This window comes from Triticum dicoccoides, chromosome 7B (assembly GCF_002162155.2).
Source record: "Triticum dicoccoides isolate Atlit2015 ecotype Zavitan chromosome 7B, WEW_v2.0, whole genome shotgun sequence".
Taxonomy (NCBI): domain Eukaryota; kingdom Viridiplantae; phylum Streptophyta; class Magnoliopsida; order Poales; family Poaceae; genus Triticum; species Triticum dicoccoides.
The window spans coordinates 326,171,565-326,184,998 of NC_041393.1; positions in this window are offsets into that span (position 1 = coordinate 326,171,565).

Consider the following 13,434-nt stretch of genomic DNA (forward strand, 5'->3'; position numbering starts at 1 on the left):
TGGAGCACCACGGAGGAGATCAAGTTCAAGCCGGCCCCACCGTCAACTAGCATCTTAGTGACCTTGAGGTTGCGGGTTGTTGGTGAAACCAACATCGGCAAGCACCCGACCGCAGTTATGCGATCCGGGTGGTCCTCAATATCAAAGATGATAGGCGTGCTGGACCATTTCAGAGGCCTGCGTGACTCGACGGGTGGTTCTGCTGCATTAACCTCCCGCATCCACTGCTTGAGCTGGCGGTGCGAGGCATGCAGAGAAGCACCACCGTCAACGCACAGGACCTCTGTAGCTTCTGGAACTCCTGCTCATCAGTCTCCTCATCATCCATATCTTCATCGTCGCCGTCATCTTCATCCTTGTCGCGGCCGCGAGGAGGTCTGTCTCCTTGCCGCTGCTTGGCCTTGCCGCGGCGTCCTCCTCGGCCGGGACGTTTCTTGCCGGATCCACCAGCTCCTTCTTGGGCCTTCTCCTTGTCGCGCCGCTCGTATTCAGCTTTCTGTTGCTCAACAAGCTGCTCGACCCTCTTGCAGTTCTGAAGATCATGGCCCTTGGTGCGGTGAATCTTGCAATACTGCTTGTTGGTGCCGTCCTGCTTGTCGGCGACTGCTGCCTCCGCGGCAACCTCCTTACCGGAGTCGCCAGCTTTGGATTCCTTGGCGCCGCCACCGTTGCCGGACTGCTCAACAACTAGCACTTCTTTGCCTTTTCTCCTCCTGTTGTTCCGCCGCCGGTTTTTCCTAGTCGGGGCAACATCTTCACTGTCAGATCCTCCCGCTCCTATATTTTCTCCGGGGAGTCTCCTCCCTTCCTCAGCACGCGCACACTTGTCGGCCAGTGCATATAACTCACTAACGTCCCTGATCTTGCACATTGCCATTTCCTCCCGCATCCTGCGGTTCCGCACGTTCTGATGGAACGCGCTGATCACCGCGGCAGGGTGGACGTCTGGGATGTTGTGCTGCACACTACTGAATCTCTGAATGTACTTGCGCAAGGGCTCTCCTTCCTTCTGGCGAGCAGGTGAAGATCACTCTCCTGGCCATGAGGCTTGTGTCCGCCTATAAAGGCGCCGACAAACTGATGGCACAGATCAGCCCAAGAGGATATGGAGTTGTCCAGCAAGTGCATGAGCCAGGATCTGACATTGGGCTTGAGCACCAGCGGGAAGTAGTTGGCAAGGATCTTGTCATCTCGTCCCCCGGCAGCTTGTACCGCAATGGTGTAGATGCTGGGGAACTCTGACGGATGCGTCTTGCCGTCGTACTTCTCCGGTACATCTGGCTTGAAGTTCTTTGTACTGGGCCACTGGACTTGCCGCAACTCACAAGTGAACGCAGGACAACCTACCGCATACGGCAGATTGCCTGGTTCCCCTGGCGCATGCATGTCAACAGAGGGCCCAGCGCGCTTGTCGGATTGACGTCGCGCTTCTCTTCGGCGCTCGATGCGGGTTCGAGCGTCTTCTTGTTGTCGATCATGAAGAACTTGGCGCTGATCGCGACAAGCTCGTGGATCTGACGATGCAGTGGAGTCGCTGTCGATGTGGATCCGGCGAGTCGGCGATCTTGGCCTTCGGGGCGGTGATTGCATGGTAGTTGCACCTCCACCCATTTCGTCGCCACCGGCTCGCGTCCGGCGGTCCTGTTGCGGCGGCGACGCGCTCGGCCGCCGTGGAGCGTCGCCGTTGGCGTAGCTGATGAGACTCTGGATGGTGGCCCTCCATTCGTCGATCTTGTCCGATGTTGGAGGGTAATCTAGGAGAAGTTGAGCTCGCGCCAACGCTTCTGCTGGAGTGGTGGGTGGCAGTGGCGGACGGCGCGAGGAGCGGGATGTGCTCGAACTTCTAACTATGTTAGAAGGAGCAGTATCCCGTCCAGGCGACCGCGCCCCGCTCGTGCCAGCACGCTGGCGTGCATGCTGGTCTTGAGCGGCCCGAGATCCACAAGCTTGGTCTTGGGCTATCATGAGTATGGCACTGCTAGCGCCATGACGCTGTTGATCTTGCGCCTCCTGAGAGTGGCGTGGAATATGTACAGTCGCCGAGGTTTGTGCAGCCTTGTTCTTGGACCTGGCGGCATCATGAGCTTCCTCGTCGACGTCCTTTCTTTCGCCGGCGTCCATCCCACCACTCGTTTGCTCCAACGGTGGCGGAAGTGACGTGGATGGAGCGGCTGCCGCCGAAGTCTTCTTCTTCGGTGGCATGTTGATGAAGGGAATAAGGATCTAGCTCGTGTGAACGCCGGATCTGGTTCACACAATCTCGACACCCCCTACCTGGCGCGCCAAAGATGTCGGGGAAACTGATCCACGAACACCTATGGGGCCGGCGGACCGAGCCCCTTTCGGTTCGGCGGGGGGCGGAGATCGCACGAAGAGCGGATCGAGCGAAGCACACGAGCAGTTTACCCAACTTCGGAGCTCTCCGGAGAGATAACACTCCTACTGCTGCTTGTCTAGTTGTATTATCTGGTGTTCTTGCTCTCGAGCGAGAGTGTGTGATGTTTCCTGTGCTACGAATGAATCGAAGCCGATTGTCTGAGGCTCCGAACCCAACCCCCTCTACGTTGCGCATGGGCCTACTTTTATACGCTAAAGGGGTCACCGACAGGTGGCAACGCAGAGGAGGGTAAAAACGTAAAAAGCGAGGTAGTTGGTACAGTTGCTTGTACAGTGCACCCTACCTAACCCTGACGGCAGGGGATAAGGGCATTAAATGCCCGTCTGAGTCGCCCGAACAGTGCAGAAAAGGACCGTTAGGGGCGCCACCGTCCGCCACGATGGCGATCTTGTCAGCTTCGCATGCCACTGCGCACGGCTGGCTGCACAGCCTCTCGCCACGCGCGCCCGGAGAGGCCCCCAGAGCGACACGTTGGTGGATGCGCTGGAGCGTGGGCGCAGAGTGGCCGCCTGCCGCGGCAAGCGCCTTGCCGCTGTTGTTATCTTGCCGGGTCCAGAAGCTCGTCGCTCACCAGGCCCCGGGGTACCTTGTTTAGCCTTCCCGGCAAGCTCCTCTTCCCGGGGCCTTGCTGCCTTGCCGGAGCGTGTGGCGCGTCGCGGCAAGTTCCTTGGAGCGCCTTGGTTGGCCTTCCCGGCAAGCTCCTCTTGCCGGGGTCTTGTCTCCTTAGCTTAAATACTTTGTTCTTGGATGGCTCCAAGGGAACCTTGGGGGATCTTGGCGTTCGCCCGGCAAGCCTTTGCCGCGGGGTGCTGCAACTGCCCGTGCACAAGTTCGGGGTACTAGGGTACCCCTATTCTAGTACACCAACACCTCATGAACATTAGAATCATTACCAAGAAATGAAAGTACCTGGAAATTTAATTGGCATGCGCGAGCTCTAATAATTGGTCCAGTATGTATAGCAGCAGGGGTTGTGGGTGTAACAATGGTATTGATGTCCTCATCATCCTCCCCTTCTTGAAATGAAGTCGTCCTCGACGGAAGCTCATCTTCCTCACCCAAATAAGGCTTCAAATCTGCAATGTTAAAAGTGGGACTAACCCCAAAATCGGCAGGCAGCTCAAGTTTATATGCATTATCATTTATTTTCTCTAACACCTTAAAAGGACCATCAACACGTGGCATTAGCTTTGATTTGCGCAAATTAGGAAATCTGTCCTTACGCAGATGTAACCAGACAAGATCTCCAGGTGCAAACACAACATGTTTTCTACCCTTTTCTCCAGCAAGTTTATATTTAGCATTCACACGCTCAATGTTTTCCTTAGTTACCTCATGCATTTTTAAGTTCAATTCAGTATGTTGTTTAGCATCAAAATTAACCTTCTCCGAAGATGGAAGAGGCAACAAATCAATAGGTGCATGAGGTAGGAAACCATACACAATTTCAAAAGGGCACATCTTAGTAGTAGAATGCAATGAACGATTGTAAGCAAATTCAATATGAGGCAAGCATTCTTCCCACATTTTCTTGTTATTCTTCAAAACAGCCCTAAGCATAGTAGACAAAGTTCTATTGACTACTTCAGTTTGTCCATCAGTTTGAGGATGACATGTAGTACTAAAAAGAAGTTTAGTCCCCAACTTAGCCCATAAACATCTCCAAAAGTGGCTAAGAAATTTAGTATCACGATCTGAAACAATTGTATTTGGCACACCATGCAAGCGAATAATTTCACGAAAGAACAAATCAGCAACATTAGTAGCATCATCGCTTTTATGACATGGTATAAAATGTGCCATTTTTGAAAATCTATCCATGACAACAAATATGCTATCCCTCCCCTTCTTTGTTCGAGGTAAACCTAAAACAAAGTCCACCGATATATCCTCCCAAGGAACACTATGTACAGGCAAAGGCTTATATAAACGATGAGGATTGAGTTGTGACTTAGCTTTTTGACATGTAGTGCAGCGAGCAACAAAACGCTCAACATCCCGTCTCATCTTTGGCCAAAAGAAATGTGTAGCAATTACGTCCTCTGTCTTCTTCACGCCAAAGTGTCCCATTAATCCTCCTCCATGCGCTTCCTGCAACAAGAAAAGACGAACAGAGCTAGCTGGAATTCATAGCTTGTTAGCACGGAACACAAAGCCATCATTAATAACAAACTTGTTCCATGTTCTTCCTTCTTTACAATTCTGCATTACATCTTTAAAATCAACATCATGCACATATTGATCTTTGATGGTCTCCAAACCAAATATTTTGAAGTCGAGTTGTGAAAGCATAGTATAGCAACGAGACAATGCATCAACAATAACATTTTCTTTACCCTTCTTCTGTTTAATAACATAAGGGAAAGTCTCAATGAATTCAACCCATTTAGCAAGTCTATGATTCAGTTTGGCTTGACTTTTAATATGTTTCAAAGATTCATGATCAGAATGTATAACAAATTCTTTGGGCCATAAATAATGTTGCCATGTCTCTAAAGTCTGAACAAGAGCATATAATTCTTTATCATAAGTAGAATAATTCAGACTAGGCCCACTCAATTTTTTAGAAAAGTATGCAACAGGTTTGCCATCTTGTAATAACACACCTCCTAATCCAATTCCACGAGTATCACATTCAAGCTCAAAAGTCTTATTAAAATCAGGAAGTTGGAGTAAAGGAGCATGTGTCAACTTATCTTTCAATACCGTGAAGGCTTCTTCCTGTGCGGTACCCCAAACAAAAGGCACATCCTTCTTTGTAAGCTCACTAAGAGGTGCAGCAATGGTGCTGAAATCTCTCACAAAACACCTATAGAATCCAGCAAGGCCAAGAAAACTCCCCACTTGTGTGACCGTTTTGGGCTACGGCCAACTCTAAATAGCTTCAATCTTGGCTTTATCAACTTCAATTCCCTGTGGAGTAACAACATAGCCAAAAAAGACACTCGGTCGGTGCAAAAGGTGCACTTCCCAAGGTTACCAAGCAAACGTGCATCACGTAGAGCAATAAAAATAGCACGTAAATGTTCCAAATGTTCCTCCAAAGATCTGCTATTAATCAATATGTCATCAAAGTAAACTACCACAAATCGTCCAATGAAAGCACGTAAAACTTCATTCATTAATCTCATGAAAGTACTAGGTGCATTAGTTAACCCAAAAGGCATGACTAGCCACTCATATAATCCAAACTTAGTTTTAAAAGCTGTTTTCCATTCATCCCCCAATTTCATACGAATTTCATGGTATCCACTACGCAAATCAACTTTGGAGAATATTGTAGAGCCACTCAATTCATCAACATATCATCTAGCCTAGGAATAGGATGACGATAAAAAATAATAATAATATTAATGCCTCTACAATCAACACACATACGCGATGTACCATCCTTTTTCGGCACTAGAATAATAGGAACATTACAAGTACTAAGGGATTCGCGTATATAACCTTTGTCGAGAAGCTCTTGTACTTGACGCATAATCTCCTTCGTTTCCTCTGGATTGGTACGGTATGGTGCATGCTTGGGTAGCGATGCACTAGGAATTAAGTCAATTTGATGATCAATCCCTCGAATAGGTGGTAATCCCAGTGGCACGTCTTGTGGGAAGACGTCAGCGAACTCCTGCAAAATGTTAGTGACAGCAGGGGGCAAAGAGGAAGGCACGTCCTTGAATGAAAATAATGCCTCTTTGCACACAAAAGCATAGCAAACAGATTTGCTAAAATCTAGCTCATCAATATCAGATTTAGTGGCAAGTAAACATGCACTTTTCAATTTAATTTTAGAAGTAATAGTAGATGGTTTATTATTAGGCTTCATTTGATGCTCAAATTCTTTTGCCACAATCTCATTTTCACTCTTATTTTTCTCCTGTTTTGCTTTATTACCTCTATTAATATCATCTTTCAATATGGAATCAGGAGTCATAGGAAGCAAAGTAATATTTTTATCCTTATGAACAAGAGTATACTGATTGTTTCTACCATGGTGGACAGAATTTTTATCAAATTGCCATGGTCGACCAACTAATAAGGAACATGCTTGCATAGGTACCACATCACAATCAACATAATCAACATATGTAGAGATACTAAATTGCACATGAATAGTACATGTTACCTTAACCTTGCCGCTGTTGTTGAACCATTGGATGTAGTAAGGATGTGGATGTGGTCTTGTGGTGAGAGATAGTTTCTCCACCATCTCCATGCTAGCCAAGTTGTTGCAGCTCCCTCCGTCTATGATAACGCGCATAGAACGTTCCTTCACAACTCCCTTTGTATGGAACAAATTATGCCTCTGATTTTGCTCAGCTTGTGTGACCTGCACACTCAAAACATGTTGAGCAACAAAACATCATACCTCTCAGCGTCTTCAAGAGCCATGTATTGCGTCTCATCATCAGAATCATATCCACCATGTTCTTCACATGTAATAAGGGCCAAAGTCTCCTCATCATAATCACTAGCAGACTCATACCCACCATCCTCAGTAGCAATCATCACACGCTGAGATTTGCATTCTCGCGCATAATGACCTCTTCCCTTACAACGACGACAAATAATATCACTTGTGTGCCCTGTTGATGCCATGGAAGAAGAAGAGCTCTGTGTAGGCCCGGCAGGTGCTCTCTTGGCAGACAGTGGTGGTTGTGTCTGCTTTCTTGTATCACGGCTGGAGGTGGCACATGATGGAGGTGTTGGTGTAGTGGAAGTAGAAAATGCACGAGGTGTCCATGAGGAAGGTCGACCTGCAGAAAAGTTAGTGCGCGCCATTGCTTGTCGATCCTGCTCTTCACGTTCAGCTTTACAAGCAAGATGGAATAAACGAGTGATATTAGTATACTCCTTATACTCCAGAATGGTCTGAATCTCTCTATTTAATCCACCCATAAAACGTGCAAGCATAGCTTCATTCTCCTCAACAATACCACATCTAATCATGCTAGTTTGTAATTCCTAGTAATATTCTTCTACAGAATTTTTTCCTTGCCTTAACGCTGCAATTTTTTAAGCAATTCACGTTGATAATATGGTGGAACCCAATGAGTACGCATAGCAGTTTTCAAAGCAGTCCGAGTAGCTGGAATAGGATATAATCTACAATGTTCAGACCACCATACACATGCAAAACTAGTGAAAGCACAAACAGCAGAAGCAACCCGTCTCTCCTCGGGATATTATAAACATGTAAAATGTTGTTCAGTTTCTAACTCCCAAGTAAGATATATATCAGGAACATATCTACCCTCAAATGGTGGAATATGCAATTTCAGTTTAGGAATATGGTCATTATCTCGTACCTGAGGTGGTGGTGTAGGCCTACCATTGCGATTATATACCTGAGGTCGACCTGCATGTGGTGGTGCAGCTGGCTGCACATAGTTCTGATTTTGATAAACCTCATCCTCATAATCGCCCGCATACTCATCATCCTCCTGGGTACCAGCAGCAGCAGTAGCAGGAGCCAAAGAAGCATCAACAACAGGTACATCAGCACCAGAAGTTTGGCCATCCTCAAGAGGAACACGCTTCGCTCGTCCATACTGATTCGGAAGGGGGCGTTGTTGTTGTCGTTGCAGAGGTGCGATAGGTGCAGCCGGTGATGGTTGTGGAAAACGCTCGAGCAATTCATTAAACTTGTTATCAGGCTTTGTTTCGAACGTCTTCTCAATTCCATATATCTTCTCCATGGCCTCTTCAAATCTTTTTAGCACATCTTGCACCTGTCCACTCATCATTTGCTGAAATTTACGATGTAGCTGTTTGTTCGTCAGGTTCTCCCAATCAGTCTCATCAGCTTGTGATCCTGCTATTGTTAGCAGCAAATAGAAACACACAAGGATATGATCCTATAGACTACTAAGAAGTGGTGGTGGTGTATCACAAACCCGTCAAGGAAATCTCAAATTCTTACGTGTTCTTACCCAGCACCAGGAGGTGATCGGCAACTGTTGTAGTCAAAACTCTCAAAGCTTGGATAAAGCGATTACCTAGGAGAGTCAAACGCACGACGTAGATGTATGTGGAGCTGGGAAGGCTTATAATATGGTAGTAAAAAGGGTCAGCAGTAATCAATTCAGAGATGCAAAGTTGAATAAACGCTCAACGACGGTACTGTGCTAGTCCTAGGCCAGACCGTGCTAGAGACGCGAGCCTAGAACACTAACAAATCACGGCGCTGCACGTAAACAAGGGAAAAGCACACTCTGAATTTTATTTTTTTCGCTCTGCTTTTTTTTCTTTTTCCAAAACCTACTCAAGGAAGGAAACATGAATCAGAAATTAGATGGATCTCCGAAACAAACCTAATACGAAAAGAACTCGGATTGGTGGTAGGATATGGCAGCGGTGGTGGTATATGATAGCGATGGTGGTATATGGATATGGATCGGTGGTATATGGCAGCGTTGGTGGGATATGGCAGCGATGGTGGTATATGGCAGCGGTGGTGGTATAAGGCAGCGTTGGTGGGATATGGCAGCGGTGGTGGTATATGGCAGCGGTGGTGGTATAAGGCAGCATTGGTGGGATATGGCAGCGGTGGTGGTATATGGCAACAGGGATGAAGATGGTGCGGTGGCGGTGTGACAAACAGTGACAGAACTCGAAACTCTAAAGGACTATACGCTAAGACCAGCAACTAGACACGACGATGCAACCACAATTTCAACAAAGCAAAACCCTAACCAGATTGGTTCAGATATGATGAACTAACCCTAAAAATTTTTGTAGCTTTTTCGTGGACTGTAGATATGAAGAACAGACTCGATCTAAACTACGAAAAACTATAAAATCTCATCGAGCAACCTGGAAATCTGATACCACTTAATAGAGGGAAAGGTGTTCCATCTTTCGATGAGATGATGGATATCGCTTTGGTGGAAGTCTACTTTAATGATCCGACTACGAACGTGCAAGGACGTCGCACCTTAGCAATCGCTAAACCAACTCCGAGAGGTTATTGACCAAATTGGAGCATGATCAACCTGACCACGAGGGTCTGTTTCCTGCGAGCAAACGAAGAACAAGCAAGAAACTGATATTGCAATCTGGATATTGCTAATATAAGATGAAAGCTTTATTGATCAAGGTGGTGTTCTGTGACGCCTTTGTCTGGTCGTTGAATACAATCGAAGTAGGTGAAGTTGCAGCTATGGCGAACTTTAATCTAAACAAAACCCAAAGTCTAAACGACGCCCTAAGGGCTGTATATATGGAGGAAGAGGGGGGAATTTCGTGGCCCTTGAGGGAGGGGTCCGAAACCAACCCTAACTCTTGTTTCCCCACACATATAGACTCTAAAAATAGCCAATAATCAAGTATTTCGAAATTACATGGGCCTAGCCCAATAATAAGGTGACGCCACCTAGAATACCCTCTGGACAAAAATTATGAAGTAGCATCTTGTATATTTTGTCCAAGGCTTCATGCACTCATTATGGTGGCTTCCCCATCCTGAAATCATCACTTGTAACTCCGTTCTTGTTCCCCTTGCGCATGCCATCATCTCCATTCTTGTTCTTGCTCCAATGTTCATCCTTCTCAACGCTAGGCCCTTCATTTGTAAGCAAAACAAATGTATCCAATTTAGGCAGCATCATATTCTCATGAACATTAGAATCATTTCCAAGAAACGAAAGTACCTGGTAATTTATTTGGCGTGCGCGAGCTCTAGTAATTGGTCCAGTATGTATAGCAGCAGGGGTTGTGGGTGTAACAATGGTATTGATGTCCTCATCATTATTCCCTCTAGTATGTTGCATCTTTGCACTACTAGCATGCTTGACTTGTTTGCTATGATTGCTTGCTATGTTGCATCACCCATGTTCCACTATTACTTGCTTTCTTGGGTTGATGACATATATGCTCATGCCTCTCACATGATATATCTTGATCATTGTCTCTTGTGTCCATTAGTTGCCTCTCTCATATCCACTTGTATTGTGTGCAACCATACTATGCTTATTGATCTTGGATACTTTGACATATTACTTGTTATGCATGCTTGTTTGATTGAGCCTATTGCATTTGGTTGTTCTCGCATCATATGGCTCCATACTATGCAATACTCGCTTGTCCTTTCTTATGATGAGCATGATGCATACACTTGTTTGGTATCTTACCACACGAATGATAGGTATTGCACTTGCGCTAACCTCATTTGTTTTTCCGAGTGTTTTCCATGTTCTTTTGTTTTGAAGAATTCACAAGGCATTACCGTCATGAGACATATTGGCTATGTGAAGGCATACATGATGTGCAACACCAACATTTTCAACATTTTCATTGTTGTTTCCTTCTTGTTGTCTACATGATACATCTCGCGAACAGAGGAGCGACATTGGAGATTGGCTGTATGGACCTTAACATTGAGGAGCGCTCGCACTTATTGGATGCACCTTCGAAACTTCACTCATGCCACGACATCGAGCATTGGTACACCAACACCTCCATATTTGTTGATTGTGCTCACACATGTCATGCCCGATGGACATTTCCTACTCACCACAAGTTTGCACCGTATGCATGGATTGAACATTGGAGCAAGAAAAAGCATGGAGCTGATGGCATGCGCAAGGGGAACAAGAACAGAGTTACAAGTGATGATTTCAAGGCTTTGAAGCCACCATAACGAGTGCATGATGCCTTGGACGAAATGTACAAGATGCCACTTCATAAATTTCGTCCAGAGGCTATTCTAGCTGCTGCGTCACCTTTTTATTGGGCCAGGCCCATGTAATTTTGAAATACATAAGTATAGGCTATTTTTAGAGTCCGTGTGTGTGGGGAAGCAAGAGATAGGGTTGGTTTCGGACCCCTCCACCAAGGGCCACGAAATCCACCCCCCTCTTCCTCCATATATAGAGCCCTTAGGGCACCGTTTAGACTTTGGGTTTTGTTTGGATTAAAAGTTCCCCATAGCTGCAACTTCGTGTACTTCGATTTTGTTCAACGACCAGACAAAGGCGTCACAGAACCCCACCTTCATTAATAAAGCTTTCCTCTGTTATTCGCAGTATCTAGATTGCAATCTTAGTTTCTTGCTAGTTCTTCGTTTGCTTGCAGGAAATAGACCTTCGTGGTCAGGTTGATCATGCTCTGGCGTGGTCAATAACCTCTCGTAGTTGGGTTAGCGATTGCTAAGGCGCGACGTCCTCGCACGTTCGTAGTCGGATCGTCAAAGTCGACTTCCAGCAAAATGATAGCCACCATCTCATCGAAAGACGGGACACCTTTGCCTCTATCAAGTGGTATTAGATTTCCAGGTTGCTTGGTGAGATTTTACAGTTTTTCGTAGTTTAGATCGAGTCTGTTCTTCATACCTACAGTCCACGAAAAAGCCACAAAAAAATTAGGGTTAGGTCATCATATCCGAACCAGTCTGAGCCTTTGCATAGTCTTCTCAGTATTTTGCTTTGTTGAATTTGAGGTTGCATCCTCGTGTCAAGTTGCTGGTCTTAGGGTCTAGTCCTTTAGAGTTTCGAGTTTTGTCACAGTTTGTCATGCTGCCGCCGCACCATCCTACCACTACTGCCATATACCACCACTGTTGCCATATCCTACCACCACTGCCATATACCACCACGGCTGCCATATCCTACCACCACACCATATACCATCACCGCTACCATATACCACCGTATATGCACCACCGATCCGAGTTCTATTCATATTAGGTTTGTTTTCGAGATCTATCTATTTTCCTATTCATGTTTCCTTGCCGGAGTAGGTTTGGGAAACAACCCTCCGTTTAGGCCCAAATTTTCTCAAAAACGCACTTGACAAATTTTTTCTGGCTATCCTATTTTTAGATGTTTCCAAGCGTATTGAGACAGTCGCCATTATAGAAAGTTTTTTTTGAGCCATTTCCAGTTTTTGGGTCCGGGCAGTCGAAAAAAAATTGGTCACAAAAATTTTGTGTCTATCCTGTTATCTTGACTTGGGAAGAGTTTTGAGACACTCTCCATTATAGTGATTTTTCGGCAAAAAAAAGCAAAAAAAAATTCAGAGTGTGCTCTTCCCTTGTTTCCGTGCAGCGCCGTGATTTTGTTAGTGTTCTAGGCTCACGTCTCTAGCACGATCTAGCCTAGGACCAGCACAATACCGTCATTGAGCGTTTATTCAACTTTGCATCTCTGAATTGATTATTGCTGACCCTTTTTGCTACCATATTAGAAGCCTTCCCAGCTCCACATACATCTACGTCGTGCGTTTGACTCTCCCTAGTAATCGCTCTATCCAAGCTTTGAGAGTTTTGACTACAACGGTTGCCGATCACCACCTGCTATTGGGTAAGAACTAGTAAGAATTTGAGATTCACTTGACGGATTTGTGACACCCCACCACCACCATTTCGAGTAGTCTGTAGGATCATATTCTTGTCTGTTTTTATTGCTGCTAACTAGGGCAGGAACACAAGCCGACGAGATTGACTGGGAGAACATGACGAACAAGGAGCTTCATGATAAGTTTCATCAAATGTTGGGTCAACCAGTGGAAGACGTGATGGTCAACTTTGGAAAGGCAATGGAAAAGATGGATAACATTGAGAAGTCAATTCACACCAAGTTGGACGCCAAGTTTGATGAATTACTCAAACGTCTCCCACAATGTCACATCCCTAGGCTTACCTTGCACTAGGCTAGCACTTGTCTGTTCCATCATGTTCAAATTCTTTTAAAACTTGAAATGGGGATTTTCTAAACCCTAGCATTAAAGGAATTCACTAGGTTCAACTAAAATATTTTTAGTGAATCCAAATGGCTTTCAAAAATATTCATCATTTCTGGAAAATGCTGGAAACACTAACCAGCGGTGTTGCACATTTTTCCATGACATATTTGGGCTCTGAACTAAATCATATGTTATTCATTTGGGCATTTAAATACTATAAAATATTTTAAATGCTCAAATAATCATAAACTTAAATGTTTTTGTTGGATATTTTTCCAAACAGTGGGCTTGAACAAGTTTCATGATTTTTGAGTGTGCCTAAGTATTTTTTAATAAAGCCATCAAGTTACAGAATA